We start from the raw sequence: 14,779 nt of genomic DNA on the forward strand, positions 1-14,779 counted from the left end.
ATCTCCAACATTTATTTTCTGTAGATTTTTTGATGATGCCCATTCTGATTGGTGTGAGGTGATACCTCATTGTAGTTTTGATCTGCATTTCTCTAATGATTAATGATGTTGAGCATCCTTTCATGTGTCTGTTGGCAACCTGTATATCTTCTTTGGAGAAATGTCTATTTAGGTCTTCTGCCCATTTTTGGATTGCGTTGTTTGTTGTTTTGATATTGAGCTGCATGAGTTGCTTGTATATTTTGGAGATTAATTCTTTGTCAGTTGCTTCGTTTGCTAATATTTTTTCCATTCTGAGGGTTGTCTTTTTGTCTTGTTTATGGTTTGCTTTGCTGTGCAAAAGCTTTTAAGTTTCATTAGGTACCATTTGTTTATTTTTGTTTTTCTTTCCCTTTCTCTAGAAGGAGGGTCAAAATGGATCTTGCTATGATTTATGTCAGAGAGTGTTCTGCCTATGTTTTCCTCTAAGAGTTTGATAGTGTCTGGCCTTACATTTAGGTCTTTAATCCATTTTGCGTTTATCTTTGTGGATGGTGTTTGGGAGTGTTCTAATTTCATTCTTTTACATGTAGCTGTCCAGTTTTCCCAGCACCACTTATTGAAGAGGCTGTCTTTTCTCCATTGTATATTCTTGCCTCCTTTATCAAAGGTAAGGTGACCATATGTGCATGGGTTTATCTCTGGGCTTTCTCTCCTGTTCCACTGATCTATATGTCTGTTTTTGTGCCAGTACCCTACTGTCTTGATTACTGTAGCTTTGTAGTATAGTCTGAAGTCAGGGAGCCTGATTCCTCCAGCTCCGTTTTTCTTTCTCAAGATTGCTTTGGGTACTCGGGGTCTTTTGTGTTTCCATACAAACTGTGAAATATTCTGTTCTAGTTCTGTGAAAAATGCCACTGGTAGTTTGATAGGGATTGCACTGTATCTGTAGATTGCTTTGGGTAGTATAGTCATTTTCACAATGTTGATTCTTCCAATTCAAGAACGTGGCATATCTTTCCATCTGTTTGTATTGTCTTTAATTTCTTTCATCAGTGTCTTATAGATTTCTTCATACAGGTCTTTTGTCTCCTTAGGTAGGTTTATTCCTAGGTATTTTATTCTTTTTGTTGCAGTGGTAAATGGGAGTGTTTCCTTAATTTCTCTTTCAGATTTTTCATCATTAGTGTATAGGAATGCAAGAGATTTCTGTGCATTAGTTTTGTATCCTGCTACTTTACCAAATTCATTGATTAGCTCTAGTAGTTTTCTGGTAGCATCTTTAGTATTCTCTATGTATAGTATCACGTCATCTGCGAACAGTGACAGTTTTACTTCTTCTTTTCTGATTTGGATTCCTTTTATTTCTTTTTCTTCTCTGATTGCTGTGGCTAAAACTTCCAAAACTATATTGAATAATAGTGGTGAGAGTGGACAACCTTATCTTCTTCCTGATCTTAGAGGAAATGGTTTGTTTTTCACCATTGCGAATGATGTTGGCTGTGGGTTTGTTATGGCCTTTATTATGTTGAGGTAAGTTCCCTCTATGCCTACTTTCTGGAGAGTTTTTATCATAAATGGGTGTTGAATTTTGTCAGAAGCTTTTTCTGCATCTATTGAGATGATCATATGGTTTTTCTCCTTCAACTTGTTAATATGGTGTATCACTTTGATTGATTTGCATGTATTGAAGAATCCTTGCATTCCTGGGATAAACTCCAGTTAATCATGGTGTATGATCCTTTTAATGTGCTGTTGGATTCTGTTTGTTAGTATTTTGTTGAGGATTTTTGCATCTATGTTCATCAGTGATACTGTCCTGTAGTTTTCTATTTCTGTGACATTTTTGTCTGCTTTTGGTGTCAGGGTGATGGTGGCCTTGTAGAATGAGTTTGAGAGTGTTCCTCCATCTGCTATACTTTGGAAGAGTTTGAGAAGGATAGGTGTTAGCTCTTCTCTAAACATTTGATAGGATTCACCTATGAAGACATCTGGTCCCAGGCTTTTGTTTTTTGGAAGATTTTTAATCACAGTTTCAATTTCATTACTGGTGATTTGTCAGTTCATATTTTCTCTTTCTTCCTGGTTCAGTCTTGGAAGGTTGTGCTTTATAAGAATTTGTCCATTTCTTCCAGGTTGTCCATTTTATTGGCATATAGTTGCTTGTAGTAATCTCTCATGATCCATTGTATTTCTGCAGTGTCAGTTGTTACTCCTCGTTTTTCATTTCCTATTCTGTTGATATGAGCCTTCTCCCTTTTTTTCTTGATGAGTCTGGATAATTGTTTATCAATTTTGTTTATCTTCTCAAAGAACCAGCTTTTAGTTTAATTGATCTTTGCTATTGTTTCCTTCATTTCTTTTTCATTTATTTCTTATCTGATCTTTGTGATTTCTTTACTTCTGCTAACTTTGGGGTTTTTTGTTCTTCTTTCTCTAATTGCCTTAGGTGTAAGTTAGGTTGTTTATTTGAGGTGTTTCTTGTTTCTTGAGGTAGGATTGTATTGCTATAAACTTCCCTCTTAAAACTGCTTTTGCTGCATCCCATAGATTTTGGGTTGTTGTGTTTTCATTGTCACTTGTTTCTAGGTATATTTTGATTTCCTCTTTGATTTCTTCAGTGATCTCTTTTTTATTTAGTAGCGTAATGTTTAGCCTCCTTGTGTTTGTATTTTTTACAATTTTTTTCCTGTAATTGATATCTAGTCTCATAATGTTGTGGTAGGAAGAAATACTTGATACAATTTCAATTTTCTTAAATTTACCAAGTCGTGATTTTTTACCCAAGTTATGATCTATCCTGGAGAATGTTCCATGAGCAGTTGAGAAAAATGTGTATTCTGTTGTTTTTGGATGGAATGTCCTATAAATACCAGTTAAGTCCATCTTGTTTAATGTGTCATTTAAAGCTCGTGTTTTCCTTATTTAATTTCATTTTGGATGATGTGTCCATTGGTGAAAGTGGGGTGTTAAAGTCCCCTACTATGATTGTGTTACTGTCGATTTCCTCCTTTATGGCTGTTAGCATTTGCCTTATGTATTGAGGTGCTCCTATGTTGGGTGCATACGTATTTACAATTGTTATATCTTCTTCTTGGACTGATCCCTTGATCATTATGTAGTGTCCTTTGTCTCTTGTAATAGTCTTTATTTTAAAGTCTATTTGTCTGATATGAGAATTGCTATTCCAGCTTTCTTTTGATTTCCATTTGCATGGAATATCTTTTTCCTTCCCCTCACTTTCAGTCTGTATGTGTCCCTAGGCCTGAACTGGGTCTCTTGTAGACAGCCTATATATGGGTCTTGTTTTTACATCCATTCAGCCAGTCTGTGTCTTTTGGTTGGAGCATTTAATCCATTTACATTTAAGGTAATTATCAATATGTATGTTACTGTTACCATTTTCTTAATTGTTCTGGCTTTGTTTTTGTAGATCTTTTCCTTCTCTTGTGTTTCCTGTGTAGAGAAGTTCCTTTAGCATTTGTTGTAAATCTGGTTTGGTCGTGCTCAATTCTCTTAAATTTTGCTTGCCTGTAAAGGTTTTGATTTCTCCGTCGAATCTGAATAAGATCCTTACTGGGTAGAGTATCTTGGTTGTAGGTTTTTCCCTTTCATCACTTTGAATATGTCCTGCCACTCCCTTCTAGCTTGCAGAGTTTTTGCTGAAAGATTAGCTGTTAACCTTATGGGGATTCCCTTGTATGTGATTTGTTGCTTTTCCCTTGCTGTTTTTGATATTGTTTTTTGTATTTAATTTTTGATAGTTTGATTAATATGTCTTGGTGTGTTTCTCCTTGGTGTCCTGTATGGGACTCTCTGTGCCTCCTGGACTTGATTATTTCCTTTCCCATGTTAGGGAAGTTTTTGAGTATAATTTCTTCAAATATTTTCTCAGACCCTTTCTTTTTCTCTTCTTTTTCTGGGACCCCTATAATTCGAATGTTGGTGCATTTAATATTGTGCCAGACGTCTCTGAGACTGTCCTCAATTCTTTTCATTCTTTTTTCTTTATTCTGCTCTGTGATAGTTATTTCCACTATTTTATCTTCCAGGTCACTTATCCGTTCTTCTGCCTCAGTTATTCTGCTATTGATTCCTTATAGAGGATTTTAAATTTCATTTATTTTGCTGTTCATCATTGTTTGTTTGCTCTTTAGTTCTTCTAGGTCCTTGTTAATCATTTCTTGTATTTATTCTATTTCCAAGATTTTGTATCATCTTTACTATCATTACTCTGAATTCTTTTTCAGGTAGACTGCATATTTCCTCTTCATTTGTTTGGTCTGGTGGGGTTTTACCTTCCTCCCTCATCTGCTGCATATTTCTCTGTCTTCTTATTTTGTTTAACTTACTGTCTTTGGGGTCTCCTTTTTGCAGCCTGCAGCTTTGTAGTTACCATTGTTTTTGGTGTCTGCCCCCAGTGAGTGTAGTTGGTTCAGTGGCTTGTCTAGGATTCCTCATTGATGGGACTGGTGCCTGTGTTCTGGTGGGTGGGGCTGAATCTTGTCTTTCTGGTGGGCAGGCCCGCATCCGGTGGTGTGTTTTGGGGTGTCTTTGAATTTAGTATGATTTTAGGCAGCCTCTCTGCTAATGGGTGAGGTTGTGTTCCTGCTTATTAGTTGTTTGGCATGGGCCGTCCAGCACTGGATCTTGCTGGCCTTTGGGTGGAGCTGAGTCTTAGCATTGAGATGGAGATCTCTGGGAGAGCTCTCACCGATTGATATTACGTGGGCCTGGGAGGTCTCTGGTGGTCCAGTGTCCTGAACTTGGCTCTCCCACCTCAGAGGCTCAGGCCTGACACCAGGCCAGAGCACTAAGACCCTGTCAGCCACATGGCTGGGTACGTGGGGATTTTCTTGCCTTTTGGGAAGTCTGAGGTCTTCTGCCAGGATTCAGTAGTTGTTCTGTAGGAATTGTTTCGGTTGTAGATGTATTTTTGATGTATTTGTGGGGAGGAAGTTGATCTCCACGTCTTATTCCTCTGCCATCTTGAAGGTCCCCCCTTTAACAATTAACTCATAATTTTAATTGGTACCCTGCTACATTCAAATTCTGTAAGAGAATTCTCTTAACAGGGCTAAATCATATTACTTTACACTAATACAATTTCTACTCAAATTCTGAAACATTCTATACTTGTTGAGTACAATGAGCTCTTACATTACTTAGGAACACATTGAGAGAAAAAATGTCATTGTAAAAAAATGAATGGTTGCTCCAAATAGCCCTTGTGCTTTTAGAAACTAGAGCTTGAGCAAGATTTAAGCCAATCAGTGGGGAACAGATCTACCTGGGGCATAAATTCAAAGCTTTATACATAGTCAAGGGAAGACTGAGTCTAACACAGGCTTGCCTTCTTTTTAAAATTTTTTAAATTACCCAATTAGTATGCTTATACACAGAAACAGGAAAATAGAAATCTAGAATCTAAAAATCTTCAGTTTGAATTTTTTAAAAATTAGATAAAATTATGCTATCCAAATTAAAGAATTATTTGTCTTGAAAACAATTAAAACTTTGATAACAACATAAAAAACATGTTAGAATAAGAAATGTCCATGTCCTAAATATATACTAATAATTCCTTATAACTGCATAGTGAGTCTCATCTCACAAAAGGCTTTCATTTTCAAAACATGTGAAAAGAGCAGAAAAGATATAATCTTTATTTAAAGATTCTCAGAAAGTTTAGGAGACTTCCCTAGATCATATAACATTTATAAGTTGAGCAGGTAGGTTTAGAATTTAGGTCTTTTGACAAACTGTCCACAAAGTCAAAACATTTCAGTAGGGAATTAACAAACCATATGCACAATAACATTCACTAAATGGATTATAGATACTTGTATGTTATTTCATTTGTCTATACCAGAAAGATTTACTTCATTTTTTTTCTTTAACATCTTTATTGGAACATAATTGCTTTACAATGGTGTGTTAGTTTCTGCTTTATAACAAAGTGAATCAGCTATACATATACATGTATCCCCATATCTCTTCCCTCTTGCGTCTCCCTCCCACCCTCCCTATCCCACCCCTCTAGGTGGTCACAAAACATCGAGCTGATCTCCCTGTGCTATGCGGCTGCTTCCCCCTAGCTATCGGTTTTACATTTGGTAGTGTATATATGTACATGCCACTTTCTCACTTTGCCAAAAGTTAAATGACTAACTTTTGACATAAAACTAGCGTAGATGAAAAAAAACATTCCCATCTTTTAGAGATACTCTCCTTCCAGAAAGGACAGCATAAGTTTTTCAAAACATTAACACATATATCTCAGTCAATGTATTTACCAACTCTTCCTTCTTAGATAGATAGAAAGATAGATAGATAGATAGATATTTTTTGTTCCAGTATAAAGGCCAGTGGTACACACACTATATGAATAGGTGGTAATATAATGTAAGACAGAAAATAGCATTGCTGTGAAAGTTATTCATTTGTTTCAATACTAAAGTAATTACTGTAGCAAAGAGTTGCTCACTTATCATTTCCTGTTGTCTTTGCAATTTTTCCAAGTTGTCTTTTTAAACAAATATCCTCATTGTCCTTGTTGCAAAACCAATAACTTTATTTCACTAAGTAAGACAGCAAACCAATGCAGCCGGGTTTATTCCCCATCCCAAAGAGGATCTGTGCCTGGGAGCCGTTAAACAGTAATGCACATTGGTGTCCTTCCCCAAGGGAAGAGGCACAGTCTAGCTCAGCACTAAGTTGCCATTTAAGAGACATCTTCAGACTCCCCTTCATTTTCAACTATGAAGGTTTTCATGAATACCTGAGATCTAAAGCCATATCAAGCAAGCATTTTGTTCTGTGAACAACACAACAATTTCAGCCTTAAGAATTGCTGTTGTACACTTAAATAGAAGGTAGCCAGTTGGTTTTAAATATATTCCTATGAATCAAGGTTTACAAAGATTTCTACTGTGGAAGTGCCAGATAATAAAAAGAAGCTTTAAAATGGTTTCTTCCTCAAAGAATATCATTAAAGATCTTTCAAACAGGCAATGTTTGGTTCAGCAATTTAGTCAAAATGTGTAAGGAGTAGCTAATATGAACACAGAGATGACACAGCTTTGAACAGAAGCAAAGCAGGGACCTGGGTTATTAGACTACTAGTTAGGAATACTGAATAAGATAACAGATCCAGTTATGACTAGGCGACTTTCCTCAGTAACTTATGCTAACTAAGAGTATAACCTCCTTTTTAGCTAGATGTATTTTCATCATTCTGATAAGCCTTTTCAGAAACAGATATTCCCTCTATTTGTAAAACTTTAAAGGACATTTCTATTTATGGGACAACCATCATTTTAAAAAATGAGTGTGTATGTTTCAAACAGTGAAATGAAAAGAAACTTGGGCTAAACCAATGATCCTTGGTTTAGGATTGTTATCTCCTCTTGGGGCACAGGAGAATTGAGAAATGATTAGGGAGCCCAGATCTGGACTTCATAGTGCTACTTAATTTCTAGAACCCATGTGCTATATACTTATCTATAACTTCTAATGCCATAAAGCAGGGTTTCCAAACCTTGACACTATTAGCATTTTAGCATTTAATTCTTTGTTGTGGGGACCTGTCCTCTGCATTGTAAGACGTTTAATTTAGCAGCATTTCTGGCCTCCACCCACTACATGTAACTAACACCCCGTCTTCCCCAGACAATCAAATGTCTCTAGAAATTGTTAAATGTTGCCTCTGTTGAGAAACACTAACATAAGGTAATGGTCAACAACTTTCCCTCAAGTTCATGATTTTTGAACTAAAGCTGTATACTTGATGATAGAATCCTAAATCTAGAAAGACTTCATTATAATCTAGTCTTATTTTCAAATTTTACTGATGAGAGAACTTAGGTTCTGAGAGGCTAAATACCTATCTAAGTTTCGATGAGGTAGAATAGAGATGACACTAAGTCGAAAGTTTCTGCATTCCTATTTCCGGCTCTTTCCCCTACAAAATGCTCTTTGTAAGCTGTTTACTCTGAAATTAAAATGAAATTAAGAAATAAATATGGCTACCCATATCATTGGAGAATAGCCTTTTAGAGAATCCAAAACAGTAGTCAACACACATATAAGTTCTAGTTGATTTTGGAAAGAGCCAAGTGATCCTATTCCAGTGGTACTATTTTCCTGATATGATGATGATGATGACGATGATGATTATAATGAAGATGACAGTGGTTTTCTTAAAATAACATTACAATTATCTGTGTTTCCTAAGCACATACCAATTCATGGCTAATGTGAACAGCTAAGAAGCATATTAAATTTTAGAAAGCAGTCAGCTTGAATGTTAGAATATAGTCCTGACGATGTGCTTAGATAAGTGAGAGTTAATGGCTGTCTATCACTGTTGATGGGCGCTCTGCTTACTATTAATTATTCTACATATAGAAGACAACGTGGACACTTCTTAAAATTACCTTACAGATAAGTTTCCCTGGCCTGCCTGGTGGTTCTGTCTCATGTTTCCATTGCTACATTTCATTAAAAATCAGAAACAGGGCTTCCCTGGTGGCGCAGTGGTTGAGAGTCCGCCTGCCAATGCAGGGGACGTGGGTTCTTGCCCCAGTCCGGGAAGATCCCACATGCCATGGAGCGGCTAGGCCCGTGAGCCATGGCCGCTGAGCCTGCATGTCCGGAGCCTGTGCTCCGCAACGGGAGAGACCACAACAGTGAGAGGCCCGCGTACTACAAAAAAAAAAAAAAAAAAAAATCAGAATCAAAGGCATATGTGCCAACTCTGGGGAAGGGTGAGTGGCTGGGCTTTGGGGATAGGAGTGAGATTTGCTCAGAGATCATTTCAAACAACAAGAAACCTTCAACTTCCCTCGGGCTCTTTAAATAATGGAAAAATAAATAGGAAAAAACCTCAGTGGTGCAAGAGTTGTAGAATAATTGTGACAGTACATGAACAGTCAACCCGCAGAAGTGAATTTGGATGTGTACTGCCTGACAAAACACTAATTGCCTGTTGATTTAAACTCTGTAGACTAATAACATGATCTTTCTGGAATGCTTAATTTCTGGAGGACAAATGGAGCTTGTTTATAGGCTTCATTTTCTGAATGATTTTTAAAATTTATTCAAAATTTTTTTAGTTAAATAGACATTTATTTCCGTTATTAAATGAAATGCTCTTGGGAAGAGGTTTTCTGATGTGTGGCTGACACACACAGTTTTGAATCGTAGAAAATGTGAAAGATTAAAAGCAATAGATTTTTCTTTTTAATTGGCCTGGAATATATATTACAGGAATATTATATAACACTACCAAACATTGATGATGCATTCACAACTCTCTGCAGAATCTTCCATCTCATTCTGTTTGGGGTAATTAATAAACTTGTTTTGTTTGTGTTTTATGAAATGAAACATTAACAGTGTCACCATAAAGGACATTTATTAACACAAATGCTAAGAATTATTTTAGGACATACCAAAAGATATTAAACTTGCTTTCCAAGATTTACTCATTTTTCTCAGTTATTGGTCAAACCTCTTTGGATTATATGTTAAGGAAGGGCTTTCAAAGGTAACTTTGTGTAAAAACTGCTGCTTTCACAATGCAGAAGGACCTATCAATCCAATATGGTTAATATTGATATTCATACCAATATTGTCATTTCTTGGGGGCTATTGGGAGAGATCCCAGAGGAACTCAGAAGTAGGGAGAACAGGATTGCCCTGTGCTTTTCCAGAGCACTAGAATGCCTCAGAGTCATGAACTGGCTTCTGGGAGAGCAGGTCTCAACTTTACTGTATCTAGGAAAATAGGTAGATTGGACAAGAACCCTGAGAAATGGAAACTCAACAAAGGAGAGTTACATAGGCCAATAGTGTTTCTGTAAGCTCGAACCATGGAAGAGGAAGTCCTGGCCAAAGTCATTTATTATCTATATAAATTTGAGGACAGGAATATCTCTATTGTATAACCTTTTTCATCAAGCTTCTTAGCTTGATGTCTTAAACATCTAAAGAATATATGCTCTATTCATGTTCACTAAGTGACCTCATTATAACTGGGCTTCTCAGAGAATTCGACTCGAAGAAGAGAATGTATTGGGCAGAGAACCAAATCCTCTAGGTAACGCTTTCTCATTGCAAATCCACAGAGAGACATTGAACTTGGTTCATCTCAGTTCACCGGGGAGCAACAGCTTACTCTTAGTGTGGTGAAAACGTAGATTTCTGAGTCCACAAGTCCAAGAGATTTGTCATGAATTTACTCAATATCCAGTTCTTGCCCTGTCTTGTCCCAGTTCTCTATCTCCACTGAATCATCATCTCTATGATGTGCTGCCCTTGTTGGTTCTCTGCCCTTGACTAAACTTATCTCTGTGCCCCAACTTCCAACCACTTCCCAAAGCTCACCTGTAACTGTGCTCCATGATTGGCAAATTCCCCTCTATCCTCAGATGCTTCACTGAAATTCTCATCTCTCTTCTTGCATACTGAAGCACTAGCTTTCCCTGAGAATACTAAGTCCCTTCAGCTTTCCCACAAGGTGGCCATATTCTCTACCCTCCTCCTCCACTCCCCCATCTCAGGACTCAGAGGTGAGGATGGGATGCTGTCCTCTTTGGTCCTCATTACTATTTTCAGGTTACTGAACCACCATTTCCCTCAAGCCTTATCACTGATTTTCATACACCTTTATGCCTGGAGCTTGTCTCATAAGTTAGATTTCTCTTGATTACATTTGAGTTCAAACTAAAAGTCTGAGCGTTTTCCAAATGAACAACTAGAGAAAATAAGCTATGACCCATGAAACAAGTAGCAGTGTTTAGATATGCAATTTCTCTGAGAGATTTTAGTTTCACAGATATTTAAAAATATTTTTAGTTGATTATGTTTGTACATAGTCTCAAATTGTCAAGATATGAGAACTGAATTTTTAATGTGCTTGATAATGTGGGTTCATATATTTGGGGCATGTCAAACTCATTAACAAAAGCAGCAAATCAAAGCTCTCTGGATATTTTGGGATGTTTTTGAAACTGCTTGAATTCTATATATTAGTTTTATGGAGAACTGTGTGTCTTGAGATTATACAGAGCACTTGGACATATCCTACTTTTCTTTCAGTTTCACACCTTCTACCCATAATCATACTACTGATCCTTAGGAACAGAAATAATATGTTTGAGGTAAAAAGGTAAACCATGGTAGAGATTTATGTCACTTTCACCAGTGATATCTAGATGTTTGCCTCTTATGCCAAGAAGACTTGTTTTTCCTTGATGATCAGTTTTTTGTTGAGAATGTTTGTTCTGACTTTAATGCTTTCCCTAAATGTTTTGCACAAACAGAAATAAATTCTTATATACCACATTCCTGTTATTTTTGCTTGATACCTCTCCATCACTATAGTCACCCATTACACAGGTTTTCTTTTAAATAATGAATGTGTAGGTCCTTCAAACATACACTGTGGGATATAAATGACTAATTTAAAGCTCAACTGGAAAAGAAATATAAGTGATATCATTATCTTGCAGTTCTTTCAAATGTTATGTCCTCATTAAATTCCTATTTGAATCTCATGTTGTAATAATCTGGTGACCCTGTTATTTTAAAATGATCAAAATATACCATACATAATATTATGTTGACTGGAGGAAAACTGAAAAAAAAATGGCCACGTGAAAAATTTGACATACTGAGGTGTCGAAGACATCAATGGTAGGTGCTCAATAAATATTTCTTTATAGGTGAATTAAAAAATCAGCCAAAGTATCTCGCAAAAAGTTGTTATGTGACTTGGGTAGGAAAAAGATAAACCTTTTTGTAATTTTATGACCTCATAAATGACAATATATGTATAAAAACTCTGAACAACATACATGAACAGACCATATCCCATGTAATGTGTTACATTTCCCATAAAAATAAATTCTTTTCAGTTGTCAGACCAAAAGAAAAAGAACAGCAATAGCTAACTCACTTGTTGCTTGCTAATGCCTTATGTAACACCTTTTAATTCAAACTTCAACCCTGTGGAAGTAGACTTATTATTTCCATTGAACAGATGAAGAAACTGAGGCTCAGAATGGTCAACTAATTGGTTCAAGGTTAAATAATCAGTAATAGCATGACCAGTGTTTCAACTCAGCCCAGTCTGATTTTTAATGGCTTTAACCACTAAACTGGCTGTCACACCTTTATGGAAGAGAAAAGTAGGTAAGTAACACCTCCTGGTGAACAATTTGTTTCAGAAAGGAGCATTTTAGATAGGAAAAAGTGCACATAAATGATGCAGGATTCACTTATGAACTGGGGCATAAACACAAAGATTTCCAGAGTGTCTAGCGGGGCCCAAGGCAACTCTTCAGTAGAAAACCTTCATCTGTATTGCAAATACTATTTCTGTGTTTATCTATAACCATGAACATAACATCATATTACAGATGACTGGCTACATGATTTTATGGGGAAAACAATGAAAGCACAGAAGTTCAAGAGAGCAGGAGAAATTGTGAGTTAGAGTTCATAGAAAGCTTTATGAATTTTGAAGCACTCTAAAGTAAATCCCAGAGGGGAAAATACTCGAATTGAGACACTTTCCCCCAGAAATCTTGAGAAAATCTTGACATCTTAATTCATTTCCTGAGCTTAAATATTCTAGGCCAGTCTGGCGGCACTGTAATAGCCTGGGCAAACGTTTTTATTTATTTCACTGTTGATACCAATATTTGTGCTACAAGCTGCTGCCTGCATTTGCTGCTATTTATTTATTTCCTACAGATCAAATTATTGGCCTAGACATAACATGCTTTCCGGTGAAGTGCTCCTTGTGTTCACGAGCAAATGGAAAAAGCTTCCATTTTAAATGCAGATTTTTGCCACAAGACTGAATTAATTCGTATTATAAATATGATATGTGACCACTTGCTATTCGTGTCTATATATGTATAGTGGAAGAGCAATCGAGGCAAACAGTAAGTAAATCAAGCAAGTGCCCTATTTGCATGGGTGGCTGGTCAATATGTCAAAATACTGTGTCCAGCTCCAGGTCAGCCACTTAGCTTCTCTGAGCCTCAATTTTGTTCCCCCTAGTATTTGTAACCCTGTTTTATTGAATTGACGCTAGAGCAGATAAGGTAATGTGAATGGATCTTTGTAAAACTACAAAGTATCACACACACATTTTCTATTTATGTAGGATTACTTGGTAACAAATCCTGTTCTCTTTGGCTTCTCTTGTGTATATGGATAAATAGGACACAGAAGAGGAGAATTTTAAAACCAAACAATACAGTGCTTATAATATATAGACATAAGTTCAAAGAGAAGAGTAATTCTGGAGCATCTCACGGCAATGGGGATACCATGGTGAAACATTTTTGACTCTGGAGCTCACAAGGGGTTAACCTTTAAGGTGCAGAGTGCATCCCAAAACCTCTAAGAATGTTAGGTAGTGACACTTCTCCCCTGATCCCTGACCGTTGACATTTTGCTGGTTTCTGAAATTAGCGATGATGGTTTGAACCTTAGCTCTATCACGTAATATTTTTACTACTCTTCCTGAACCTCCATTTCTCACCTGTCAAACGCATATAATATCTGCCTCACATTTCAGTTGTTAAGACTGAAGGAGACAATACATGTGAAAAGCCTTTGTAAATTGCAATGGCTTCTACAGAAAACAAGTTATTATGACAATTCACTTAGGCTATCTAGATACCCTTTCAAGATGTCAGTTTCCTCTTAGTGTGTAGAAATGGGTTGATGGAATAATAATAGGATGGATGGAATTTGGTTTAGATGTGTACTTCTGGTTACTTCCATATTTCAGACCTGAGCTTAATATCTAAATTATTGCTTAAAGATAAGGAAAAGGTTTCTAAAGAGAACATTTCCTAAAAATCCTGCCTAAATGTTATAAAAAATGGTGAATAGCCACACTGTAATGTACATCAAGTAAACACATGGACTCCATGCATGTCTGTACCTAGACTCAGAGGTAGGGAGACCCTGGTTCCCTCCCAAGAGTGGGAATGACTCAGGGCTTACTTTTCTCATTAACAGCTAATAAAAACGGGAAGTTTCTCTTCCCATATTCGGGCTATAATCTAACATATTCTGTATCTTTACTCAAGCTTTCTGACTGTTCTATTATCCAGTTCCCGTTGAACCTGTAGATACACAAGGAAGATAGACTGAGCGTGCTTTCTCTAGCAACCATTTTATGCAGTATTCTGGGTTATCTTTTTCCAATTTGAAAATATACATAAATGTAACTCATAACTTTAGTCTGCCATAGGAACTCTGTCATTGAGTTATACATATTTTAATGCTATGCTCTAGAATGTTATCAAAAATTGATTTTAAAAAATCCCCAGCTATATGAAGAGCCTCTTGGTATATTTTGTAAAAATCACTGTTGAAGATCTTATCCATTCTATATTTTCCAGTGATGCCTTATAAAGAGATCTATGCTAAATATTTCCTTTAGAATTTAGTTCTGGAGAAACTTTGTCCTTGGTCTCTGAACTGATTATTTATTTTTATCAGACAATAAATGACCTAAGTTCCATTTTAGCAGAGATCTCGGTTGATATATTCACCTTTGTAAAGCCCAGGACAGCAGAGTGTGTATGGCAAGGACTCTGAAAATATTTGTTGAATGAATTGATTCAATCATAATTTCTCTTTTTATATTGGTTGCAAGAACGCTTAGGGCTAAATGCAGTAACGATAATAGTCTATGTTGCCAATATGTTTATTTTCCTCAACAGTTCTGCTTTTATGTTTTCAATTTATCTTTAAAAACTTTTGTTGA

General features: G+C 36.4%; 1 protein-coding gene across 1 annotated transcript in view; it reads right to left on the reverse strand.

Annotated features, from left to right (window-relative positions):
• The window catches only part of TMEFF2 (transmembrane protein with EGF like and two follistatin like domains 2), a 256,359-nt gene that overhangs the window by 32,148 nt on the left and 209,432 nt on the right, over positions 1 to 14,779 (reverse strand). The gene's annotated exons all lie outside the window — the stretch shown is intronic.

This window comes from Mesoplodon bidens (genome assembly GCF_964165515.1).
Source record: "Mesoplodon bidens genome assembly, chromosome: 8".
NCBI classification, from domain to species: domain Eukaryota; kingdom Metazoa; phylum Chordata; class Mammalia; order Artiodactyla; family Ziphiidae; genus Mesoplodon; species Mesoplodon bidens.